The sequence below is a fragment of the Cornus florida genome, unplaced genomic scaffold, assembly GCF_030987335.1.
Source record: "Cornus florida cultivar Cherokee Brave unplaced genomic scaffold, ASM3098733v1 CherokeeBrave_3.0.0_Hap2_Chr06, whole genome shotgun sequence".
Classification (NCBI taxonomy): domain Eukaryota; kingdom Viridiplantae; phylum Streptophyta; class Magnoliopsida; order Cornales; family Cornaceae; genus Cornus; species Cornus florida.
The window spans coordinates 104,765,861-104,778,842 of NW_026775576.1; the positions used below are offsets into that span (position 1 = coordinate 104,765,861).

General features: G+C 32.3%; 1 long non-coding RNA gene across 3 annotated transcripts; it reads right to left on the minus strand.

Annotated features, from left to right (window-relative positions):
- Positions 1-1,498: 1,498 nt before the first annotated feature.
- LOC132313602 (uncharacterized) lies at positions 1,499-12,740 on the minus strand. 3 transcript variants are annotated; one of them, XR_009483445.1, is made up of 3 exons: positions 12,606-12,740; positions 2,083-12,364; positions 1,499-1,909 (listed from the first exon to the last, which is right to left on the minus strand). It is a non-coding gene; the product is annotated as an uncharacterized LOC132313602 (long non-coding RNA). The 3 variants fall into 3 exon arrangements; XR_009483444.1 differs by having other exon boundaries at positions 2,083-12,465; XR_009483443.1 differs by having other exon boundaries at positions 2,083-12,740.
- Positions 12,741-12,982: the final 242 nt, after the last annotated feature.

Genomic DNA, 12,982 nt, shown 5'->3' on the forward strand with positions numbered 1-12,982 from the left:
TCTTCCTCCTCATTCCTCTCTCTCTCTCTCTCTCTCTCTCTCTCTCTCTCTCTCTCTTTTATTTTATTTTATTTTATTTATTTATTTATTTATTAAGTATGAAAATGGTGATTATTTTATTTTGAAAGGAATAAAACAAAATAAAGAATATTTCGTTTTGTAAGATTTATCTTTTTACTAATTTTCTAACCTTTTTTTGGTGACATTGTTCCAAAACAAATTCATAAGAAAAATAATAAGTCTTTACTTTTTAGGCTGTAGCTGCACAAATTCATTTTTCTTCTCTCTCACTTTTTATTTCTACTTGTTTAGCAGGAAAAGAATTATCACACCTTGAAACATTGATCCAATTTCAATACATCACTCCTCTTAAGATAAAACTCATTTTCCATGTTAGTTCATCTCTCAAATATAATGTCAAAAAAAAAAAAAGGTTACTTCACATTTACAGAATGTAACCGTTGCAATTCCTGAATCCTTTTTTGCTGTAAATTTATCAGGGTCTTTTGGAAACTTAGCCGTTACTAATTCTTCCTTTTCTTTTCTTTTCTTTTCTTTTCTTTTTTAAAAAAAAGGGATTAAAACATGATGCAGCCAACCAGACTATCATGTCTTTTGACTAAAAGGGGGTCTATTAAACAGCATTCCAAAAGGTTTGTATGTAGGGTCTAGTCTTCTAGATGATGAAGCATAAGCATGCCCCGCCTCATCATCTCCTCTTCAATTTAAAAACATTCTTCAAGTCTCTTGTCAACACTACTTCCAAATAATATACAAACACACACAGTATAATATATATATGACCAAGAAGACAAAGATATATGAATCATTACTTGGTGTAATGGATTGACGGACCTAGTAAAGACAATGATGAAACAAGTGAGACTGCAAAATGAATATCAGAAATGATGTCTTTGGTCCAGAATATGCCGCATAAGTATGCTCCACCTCGTCACCCCCTATTGAATTCAAACATTCTTCTATGTCACGAATGCATGCCCCACTGCCCTTTAATTCAAGCATTCTGCTATTTTTGTTCCTGTTAAACATTACATCATTACCTCCCAACAATATATATATGTGTGTGCGCGCGCGCGTTTGAGAGAGAGAGAGAGAGAGAGAGGACAATTGCACGGTGTAACGGTAAAAACTCGTGCCAACAAGTTGAAGACATGGTCAATTTTATAAAATGTTATTCCCTTCAAAAACCTTGCACAGGCATGCTATAACACCACATGTAAGAAGTCTACATTCTCTTACCTTTCCTTCCTTTTTTTTTTTTTGAAAGGAAAATGAAAGGTAACTTATCTTTCCATTGCCAAGTCCAATGCGGAGACTACAAATAATAGAAGGGAGTCTAATCAATCCTTGCATAGGCTACACTATAACCATATAACAAAAACCTTGGATTGCAGGATTGCTATTGACAGACCAACGCATACTAAGATAAGGTATTATACCGTACTTGATTAACAAACTAAAGTATAACAGCCCAATCGACTATCATAATCACAATCAATAATTTAAATTTATCCGTTATCCTCAATCAATCAAACAATTTCATCAATCCAGTTTTTCAAAAACACAAATACCTTTCTCCCACTTCAGCTGCATACATAGATTAGTACAAGTTTCTGAAAGACCATATTTTTATAAAAATTACTTTCCAGATTGGGAGCTTTGTATGTGAGCTCATGTAAACAAAATGCACAAGCACTACTCAATAATAAAAGTCATTACATCTTTAAAAGACATAATATCATACATTTCCTAATTACTTAGAATCCTACTGGCTTTAGCTTTATGTATGGACTTCTGGAATGAAAATAACATATGAAAGTGATCATTCATGCATATTTCTAGATTCCTCCAACTTTATCATCCGTCCAATAGATATTAGGAGCTAACCCTGTTTCACCAGAAGAAAATGGCAAACAAAATGTCCCAAGTTAAAACATATTATATATGCTTCATTCCTAGATGAATAACCACATCTCAAGTGAACTGAAAATCTAACAGAAGTTTCATGCCGCAAAAAAACAAACAAGAGAAAAAATGATCAATAAGTTGAGAATAATATACCTTTTACCAGGCTTAAAATAATCTTGCATGACCCATAATCTCCCATTCCATGGAAAAAGCAAATGAATCAGTAGCCAGTTGAAAGTTGAGGTTAACACAACAAGAGCGAAGCAACTTTTTCTCCACACAGAACAGCTCCAACTCCTCCGTTATTTTTGCACGAGACTCAAGAACAAAATTAACACAACCCCCGTGATAATCAATAAAAACCCAAATATAATGTGGTTGATTTTGATACGATATCAATTTGAACATATATATTTATATGTGTGTGCGTGTGTGTGTGTATTGGTAAATTACTGTGAAGATATATTGACAACCATCAGCATAATCATCCTTGCCTTTATCCCACATGGATAGGACCCCCACATGAATTCTCTTCTTCTGTTCTTTCCTATTATATACCAAGTCTTCTCTTAGATTTAATTTTTTTAGATTTAATTTTTTAAAGCCATTTCTAATTAACTTCATCCCATGTGAGTTTTGACCAGTCACTTTGTTGCTTAGGTTCTAGGCAAACTGCTTTTCCTCTTTTAATAGGAAAAGCATTCATTGGCCGGCCTCTTTGGATTACTATTCATCCCCTACATTGACAATGATTGCAGCAAACACTTTAGTAGCCTGTCGCTTATAACTGAAAACATTATCTTCATCCATAATTAATCTGCCAATGTACAATTTGAGCAGGTCTCAAAAATGTATGTTCATCTGAACTTCTCTTTGTGAGAGAATATGTGCAAACAATTTCTATAAGTTAAACACGACTATGACGTTCACCTGTTTGTTCAGACACTTGAGTTGTGCACAGTAACTGTTTCCACAAATGTAATCATTGGAGCAGTTACATATAGTAAATAGTAATCCAATTTCATTGACCCGTTCACGGACATTACCAACAATCACTCTGCAAAAAGAGAATATAAAATATTTGACAAACAAATTTTCAGCATTTCAGATATCAAATTTATTTTAAGACGAGCATGGGCCATGACGGACAAATTCCCATGAGTGTCATGTTTAATATAATATTGTACATGGTCATGGTTCTTCTAAAGAATGTCTATGTTTTGTAGGATCACAGAATGCACTCTTAAGCCAAGCAAACAAGGAATCATTTACAATGAAAACAAAGAAGGCTTTCATAGTAGACTTGTACACATAATGCATACCGAGAGTTGCTCACATGCAAGGTTTTGTCTAGATTATGTATTTAAGACAAGGACTTCACATGTGAATAGATCCAATTCTGATTAATTTTTTGTTGATTTTAACTTCAAAATTTTTAAAAATTCAATATTTAACTGCTATGAAACTTCCGGTTTATTAATCCCATTTGATCAATCAACTGTTATATGTCAATGTATAAAATAATAAACAATAAAATGATCATGCAGGAAGGTACAGAAAAGTATATTAGAGCAGGTAGACACCATAATTTCGCAGAAAACTTCTTTAGGGAGAAATCACAGGACCTTTACAATTTTGTCACTCTATGCTACAGGTAATATATTTAAATTACTATAGCATTATGGTGACACCATAGGTAAACTGTGTAACTTATTAGATAAAATAGAATAGTCACTATAATTTTTGAATCAATATTTTACTTTATTTTGTAACATTTTATAATTACAAAAATTGTAAATAAATTGTTAAGACTCTGTCTTGTATCAGATATACGACCCATTTACAAACAGGTTACTTGTTACCTATTTAAAAAAGGGTTGTGTTAATGTCAACGGTTTTTGATCTGTTTAATAAACGGGTCGTGCTCGTTTTGACCTATATACTATATAGTAGAATATCCTCATTTTGACATGATACAAACACGGCCCATTAACACGGAGTGCTAGCCCTACTTTTTAGTGGTGATTGCATTCATATATGTACTGATATTGAGAGACATATAAAGGACCACTTGTGCAGTTGCCTAACCTAAAAGCTAGTTGATGCCCCTAGTAAGGCCAGTAACTCCACTTGGAACCAGCAATAATATTTGACACTATGGGTGCACAATAGAACAATTATAATGTCAAATGCAAAACTAGTTATTTAAGCACATCCTAATATAATTTCTTACACACAAGACAAATACATGGACCTTCCCTCCATAAAAGATCAAAACTAATCAAGTGTATTCCTTATATGTCTTCCCGTACATTATACAAATGGTTGGGTAGACAAGGTATAGTTTGGAGAAGGTATATAATTGACCTATTATTCAACATTGTAATTATAGAATACATAAAATTCATATACACGCGTCAAAGAAGGAGATGGAAAATATCACCATATACAATGTTCCACAAAATAAATTGAGGGTGAGGAGACCAAGGTTCAAAGTCTCAAATGAAACAAAGTTATAACTTCGGAAAGCCTTTAGGAATAGGGGTAAGCTGCCAACCATCCACCTCTTCCAGACCCTCCTAAATGCCAGAGCAGTCTCTTATTTTTATTATATATTTGGACAAGATCAGGTGGTGATACTAAAAAAGAGTAAAATATGGTCAGATAAACCCCGTGTAGTGAGGCAATTCAACTGTTCGACCCTAAGATCACTCTTTCAATAGGCTTCCTCACCACACTTACAAAACCAAAAATTCTCCGCCTTCGTTACCTTTCATCTACACCAATTGCCTCAACGAAAGAGCCATATCTGTGTCGGATATCGACACTCTACAGACACGTGTTTTGACACTTCATGTTCGTGTCCATAGCTTAAAAATAAATTTTAATTATTTTGGACACTTGCAAAGTGTCGCAACTTAAAAATAAATGTTAATTATTTTGGACACTTACACGACACTTTGCAGACACTTCTTAACACTTCGCCGACACTTCCCAAACAAACACTGGCTTACACTTTCCGAACACCTCTAAATGAGTTCTAAATAAAACACATCTAAACTAGTCGTGTTAGGCTTGAAAAAACATATAAATACATTCCGAAGCATCCAACTTTTTCATTTAAAATCGCACATATGGTCACAAGAAGCATAGAATAATACTCTTTTTTCATATATATATTTACCCTATAAAAGTGTATTCTATTTATATTTTTTATATACACTTTTTTGCAATAATAATATATACTAGATTTTAATATTTTATAAGCATCATTTCAGTTTTAAGTTGTTGTTTGAAACTTTACAACTGTTAATTTTATTTGTATTTTTTATATACAATTTTTGGTAATAATAATAATATATACTCGGTTTAAATATTTTATAGGTGTCGTTTCAGTTTTAAGTTGTTTGTTTTGAAAGTTCATGACAGTAGAACTTTGCTGGTTAGAACTTATATAATGTCAATTTTACATTCATATTTTCCAAAAATCTGTATATATCTTATATAAATGATGTCTAAGTTGAACTCATGTTGCAAACTATATCTCCATTTCTACTTGTCTATGTAAAAAGATCTTGTCTCATGTTTTTTTCTAATGTTCAAACTACAACTTTGAAACATGAGAGTAATAATTTGGTTCATGTGCATCAGCCTTATTTTTTGGAAGGTATGTTTCTTGCAATGTTTTTAATAAAGAAATCTGTTTCTCCTGTGTTATTAGAATTTTACGTTGTGAGTTTCAGATAATTTTTGATAATACACAATATATATTAGTATTATCCATCTTAAGAAAATAGATAACACTATTGAGTCACAAATGAAGATGAGTTTCTTTAATTTTTTATTATTTCTTACTTTTATTGCACATAAAATTCATATGGCAGTTTTTTTATTTCTTTTTAAAATTTTAAAGTGCTCACATTATAGAAGGAGACGCAATATTAGAGCATGAGAACTTTAAAGTATTAAAACAAAGAAACAATTGTGTAATGTTTATTGTTCTACTATATTTATAATTTTTTAGTTATTTTATGTTGTAAATCCTATGCGAATAAATTATAAATCTTTTATGAATTATTAATTATATATTTTCATTTGCATTTTAAAATTCGTTCTTTTCTATTTCGAAAGTGAACGGTGAATCATTTTTCTCTCATTGCCAATCTTAATGATTGGTACCAATGTTGCATAAATTTTTAATATTCATACACATTTAAACTATTATTTTTTTTTATATTTATAAATCAATAGCTTTATTGGATTTATAAAATTTATATACATTTTAAAGTAGATCTTTAAATTTATCTTTAAATTTAAACATTATTTATTTGTATTTTTATGTTTTAAGAGTTGCCTTTTTAAAATTAGGTCATTGGTGGTCTATTACAACTACTAACTAACTATTATTTAAGAGTTGTGTCTTTTTAGATTTCTTTCTAATGGTTATCAATCAATCATTCTTTCAGAATTAGTATGATTATTTAGAATTTGAAGCAGTTATTTTTAATAAATAATTGTTTTGTGACTTTTCATGTTATAAGAGTCACCAATAATTTGGGTATTAACTGCTATAAGAGTTATGTGTTTTCAAATATCAAGAGTTGTGTGTTTTCAAATATCTTAATATTGAAGAGTGGTGACTTTTAAAAATTTATTCCTAATTAGTATTTAAGTACAATTGTTATTCTTATTTCTTAATAGTTTGATACTAACGACTATTTAAGAGTTGTGCATTCAGAACACCAAATTTGTTACTATTGAGGAGTTGTGCCTTTTATAAATATCTTTTAAATTAATATTTAATCAAATCATTCGTTCCCACATCTCTTAATACAATCTACTATATTTCTTGAAACCTAGGCATTTGGGTGCAAAATTAATCAACCTCTCTCAAGTTTGGTTTTTTTTTTTTTTTAAAGTTTTATTTCCTTTTCTAAAGATAAGTATTAAAAGGATTTTATAAATTTGTAAATTTGACCTACTTATGAATTATATATTTTAAAGAATGGCTTATTATTGTGATATGTTATTTAATCAAAATTTAAATTTTTTTTTTTTTTTAGTTCATCATCAAATCTTATGCTATTATTAGTCAACTAGACCTCCACTTGCAAATCCTCATTGGTTAGGAAAAACATCTCCACTTTAGGTATCATTCTTTATTGCAATTTTCCTTCGCTTGTTCTGTTGCAAATTAATAAATGGATTGTGTTGTTTTAGATGTGTGTAGCATTTTTACTCTTATTCTCCAAAGCTTCATTTTTTTTTTTTTTCATTTTAATTTCTTATTTTTAAGGAAAAATCTCTATATTTTTTTTTTTCCCTTTGTCGCGTATCAACCATAACTCTCTCTCTCTTCAAAGTTTCAATGTTTAATATTCTATATATAATATTTTTAACAATCAAGTGGAGTAACATTGAGTTTGACCTTAGAATCCAAATAGTTGTCCTTTTACTAGATTTTAATGTCAGTGTAATTTTATAAAGTTGATTCTAATATATATATATATCATAATTTTTTATTTTTGAAGGCAATTTTTTTACACTTTTCTTTGATATGTATAAGCAAACAAAAAAAACTTTGTTTTATCTCTTCAAAGTGATTTTTTTAAACTAAATTTTGAAGGTTGTTATGATTTCATATATTTAATACTACCTCCGTCCCTTTTTAATGGTCCATTCTTGATTTTATAACTTTTTAAGGGGACATGTAATTAATGCATTGTCCCCTTTTAAAATTACCAAATTATCCTTTTTAATTTAAATATATATAGTTACAAAGTTTGAAATTTTTTAAAAAGATAAAGGACAATGATGGAAATATAAAGAAAAGATGCTTTGACTATTCAAGGAGGACAACTAATTTGGGACATTTAAAAAGAGAAAAATGGACTACTAATAAGGGACGGAGGGAGTAATAATGTGATATTATATATATATATATATATATAAATAATATTTCATAATGTTTACAAAATTTTATTTACGTGCAAATGCACGTGACTTTTTCTCGTGTATATATATATATATATATATAACATAATTGTAATGACGATGAAGTGAAATAGTAATATATATAATATTTCATAATGTTTACAAAATTTTATTTACGTGCAAATGCACGTGACTTTTTCTCGTGTATATATATATATATAACATAATTGTAATGACGATAAAGTGAAATAGTAATATATAAAACACAACAATCATGTCAATAATCGTATAAATTCCTCTTCTAAATTATGCAAGAGTAGCACTTAGTATAATAATTCGAAATGAATAACAGTTTTATACTAGTCATATTCAATAGATGTAGAAATAAAAATGCATGCTTACATATGGTCGTGCCTATGTTTTATACATGTCCTACTTTATTAAGATTTAACGCGTTGACATTCCTGTGTTGTATCATGTCCTTGTCTATGATACTTATTAGCCTATTGCAACTGCATCCCAACATACTACATAATGCAACTTACCTTTACTTCGCTCTTCCATGCCAAAAGATCAAAGAACTAGAATGTCCGGATGCTATGAGTTAGTTTCTTCAACATACACACACGTGTTCTAAGTTGGATTATATATAATCATGAATTTGTGATGTTAAATTGTGTTTTTTTTTTTTTTTTTTTTTTAGAAGCGAATTTGTAATGTTAAATTGTGTGACAAGAACTTAGTCCAACATGCAATCTTGTTGCACAAAATATAGGTGAAGTTCTGTTCTAATTTATGCATGTAGGTGCATTTTTTATACATATTTTTTTGAGATTTTGTTTTCTCAAAAGGAAAAGAAAGATAAAAAAGAGAGGTCTCACCTATGCAGCTTGCAGGGAAGGAGAGACAGACAACAGACCTAGCCTTTCATATTAGTTAAATGCAAAACATGAGCTTTTAAGTTTTACCATCACACCAAGAAAGGCTCATAAAAAGATTAAAAAAATATCTCAAAATTTAATTAGTTGTTATGGATCCAGGTAGCTGCATATCTGAACCTCTGTGACAATATATAAGCACCACCGGTGACCTCTACAAACTTAATGTAAGAATAAGTACCTGAAATGGATTAAAAGTCACTGTTCTGCAGGCCCACAAACATTTCTGTTCAAATCATGGCATGCACCAAAAGTCCTGAAAGCTCAAAATATTGACTGAAAATTTAAAAGGATAGATATCCTTGATGAAGAAATGGAAACCATCAGCATAATCATTAAATGAATAATAATAGACAGGATATTGCTTGTATCACAGTTCAGTAAACAGTTGGTGAGTATCAGCAGCATTTGAGTCACCAACTGTTGTGATGGAGTCAGCGAGCTGTTGCTTTGCATTACATCAAACAGCCTTGCAGGAAATGTCAAGAGTGGGATATAAACAGTAAGTTGCAAATATAATAGATCTCTTCCCATCGAAAAGGAAAATATTCAAAGCCAACACATAATCACATATTCATCAACTCCAACAACCAAATAAACAATGTAATCAAGGATATTAGCAATGCTTCAAATTAAAGAAAAATGTAGATGCATTTACGCAAGAGAGAAAATCAAAATAAATTGAGGCTTCTGCGTAGCAAGGAAAGAGAAGAAAAGAAAAGAGAAGGGAAAATAAATAAATAAATAAAACTGGAGAGAGAATATTAGCACCAACCATGTTTTATTGGAGACAACTAACGGATAAATAGGCAGATTCCATTCTCAAATACTTCCTCACATTGTTTCCATATAAACAAATGAATCGCAATGACTGCAAAAATTTAATACTAGAATCCTCTGTTATATGGACTATCCTATTTCATTTCACATACTTGTGTCAACACTACACAATATTGATATGGGAATAGGATATGTGTCCAACACATGAATCCAAAAGGTTATCCGAACATTCACATTGCATGAAGAAAAAAAAAAAACCCTAAAATTTAATAGCAGACGTGAGTTTCCTAATTCAAATGCATGTATCTACCCTTATTCAACTTTTGGACCAATACCCACTCTCCTAAGATTTGGAATTCAAGTAACACCTGAACACACGTCCACAACCAAGACACTTACCCAAGTCCGTGTAACATAGCTAGAATCACAATAAAAACATGAAAGACATCCTGCCAGTAGGAGGATGCTATGAAATAGAAGATAGAACTGCGAAGAATTCGAGGATGACATGCTCATGCTGCTATCAAGGAAAAAGGATTACAAGGTCAGGTCTAAATTTAAAGCAGTCAATATCATGCAGATTGAATATGGCAACAAAAAGCAATTTGAGAGTTCTCACTCAAACTTGTTGTACAGCCTTCAATCATTGTGGCCTTAGTCAAAAGGACTAGTGTTTTGGTTACACAGTCAACTCTAGGCACTAACAAACCAGTTTGGTTGACGAGGCTCTACCCTTTAATGCTTAATGACACCAGTATTTATGGTTCGAGGTCTTCCGGATAATACCTGAGGGGTCGAAACCCTTGCTGGGTGTTACTTGGAGGCTGGACCCTAGGGCATTAGGGTTATGATTTTACCAAGCCATTCCCATGTGGCTATTAGGTCAAATCATCCCCTTTTGCGTTAAGAGTGGTGCATTAAATAATTTCGGCTAGTCATTAATTGTAAGGGTGGTTGAGCAATAAATGGCCAAGACGTAGCAATAAAGGTATTTCGCGTGATAGTTTCTGTGTCATAGCATGTGATCACCACCTTTGATCAAGCCCAATATTCGAGTAAAGATTATGGCTTCTCATCCACAATTCCAAAATCCTTCTAAGTGTCCCACATGTAGCTATAGAGAGCTTACAAGCCCTACCTCTATCTTTCTGTACCATTAGTTGGGTGCCCTCAAGGGCTCGTCTTTCTTTGTTCATGAGAGTCCGATATGGTGTCTCAGGAGTTTGGACTTCGCACGTTCTCTTGAGTTTTGGGAGGCCATGAGCTGATGTCTTTACGGCTTTGGACTCGAGAATTGTCTCTCAAGGCTCGGGAAGACCTAAGATGATGTCTTTAAGGATTTGGAATCCAGAGTTGTCTCTTGAGGTTTAGGAGGACCTGAGATGATGCCTTCAAGGTCTTGAACTCAAGAGTTGCCTTTCAAGGTTTGAGCAAACCTAAGGTGGTGTCAAACTTTCTGAACTCTAGAATTGTTTCTCGAGGTTTGGGAGGACATGAGATGATGAAACAGGGTTTTGGACTCTAGTTGTTTCTCGAGGTTTGAGGGCACTTGAGGTGGTGTGTCAAGGTTTAGGACTTGAGCTTCTCAAGGTTTGAGGGACCTAAGTTGTTGTTAGAGTTTTGGACTCGAGGATTGACTTTCGAGGTTTGAAGGGATGTGAAATGGTATTTCAGGTTTTCAGTTTTAGGGATCGCCTTTCAGGTTTTGACTTGTAGGCCTGGCCACGCAGGAAGCGCTTGCTTGACACCCACAATCACCAAAAACCTTCCTACATGGCATCGTGGCCAGCATTGCTTGACTTGTTTAACTCTCAATATAATACCTTATTGGAGGTGGAAAGCAATCCCCATACGTTAATGTAAAACAATTATACCAATATTGTACTATTAATTTCATAACTTTTCTTTGCATGATGCAACATAATGGTGAGAATGCGAACGGATAAAAATTTAAGTGTTAGCCCTGACATGAAAATTACAAGTAAACAAGCATCGTCAAATAAACAGATGGAATAAAACCACCACTTAAATAAATTTAACAGTCAGACATGAGATTCCGACAAAGATTTCTCAATGACAAAACAACATGAGAATTACAGGTAAACAAGCTTTGTCAAATAAAAAGATGAGATAAATCACATTAACCCAAACTAAAAGCAGTTTGATAATGCTTAACCAACACTGATGACAACAAATAAACATGAATTATAGCAAAATGCGGTCTCAAACCATAGAAACAATAAATTGATTCACATTTAGAAATAAAAAACAAAAAGATTGCTGCTACCTGATATAAAACATATGATAACCTAAATGAACAAAACAGAATGCACCAATTGAAACAAAAGGACAAGAGAGGGGCTCCATACCTTACCAAAATTGGAGAACAAATCAGTTAAAAGGATCAAAACACCAAATCCTATACCATAAAGCAGCTAGAAAATGACAAAATAACACGCAAACATATACCCAGTGCACAACTCAAGCTCAAGAACCCTAAAATCTCTAAATCCAAAACTAAAACCCATACAAACAAATACCTGTGCACAACTCAAGCTAAGAATCCTAAAATCTCTAAATCAAGGACAGAAACTAGGGTTTTAATTCAAAATGAAAAGAACAAAAACCAAATCAAGCTAGGGCTTTTAGGAAATGAGTTACTACTATTCAGTCGGCAGAATCTAAACGGTAGAATCTCTGATATTTTCTTCCTCAGACTCGGAAGCGTTAAATCCACCCATCGGCTGATATAATCTCCACACCATCGAACGAGAGTCACAACCCTGACAAACAAGCCCATAAATAAATAGTCATATATATATATACGTATAGGCCTCTTCAGCCTTTCTATAATAAGCTGTCCTGGATTTTGTTGCCGAACTGCCTGTTTAGTTTATAAAATTTATTTGTCAGGATTATAATTCTCGACCGATAAAGATGCAAAAATAATATCAAACAATGAAATGAATGTTTCAACGTTTCTATGACTGAGAAGGAAAAGAAAGAGATTGCTTGTGCTCTTACTTTTGGTTGAAATTGTCCCTACTGAAATTTGTGAATTAAATAAGGAAGGGTGTGTAACCTATAAGATACTAGACTTTTCCTGTGCCTGGAAAAGTCTAGAACATACTAGCAAGTCTCAACACACATACAAATGTAACCAAGTGATTGGGGATGTCAGATCTATCCATCTACCTTTATTATATTGGGTAATGCTACTATGCCGGTTACTGACCGTGAGATAGAAGATTGTGGATCCCCATCACACATGGTGGGCCTCACACTTCCCCAAAGCATCGCGGTCAGTTTGGGCCGAATCTGTCCAAGTTTTTTCTTCCTTATCTATTTGCAATTTTGAACAAATTTAGATAATATTTGTATAAATTCGTTCCGCCTTAAAA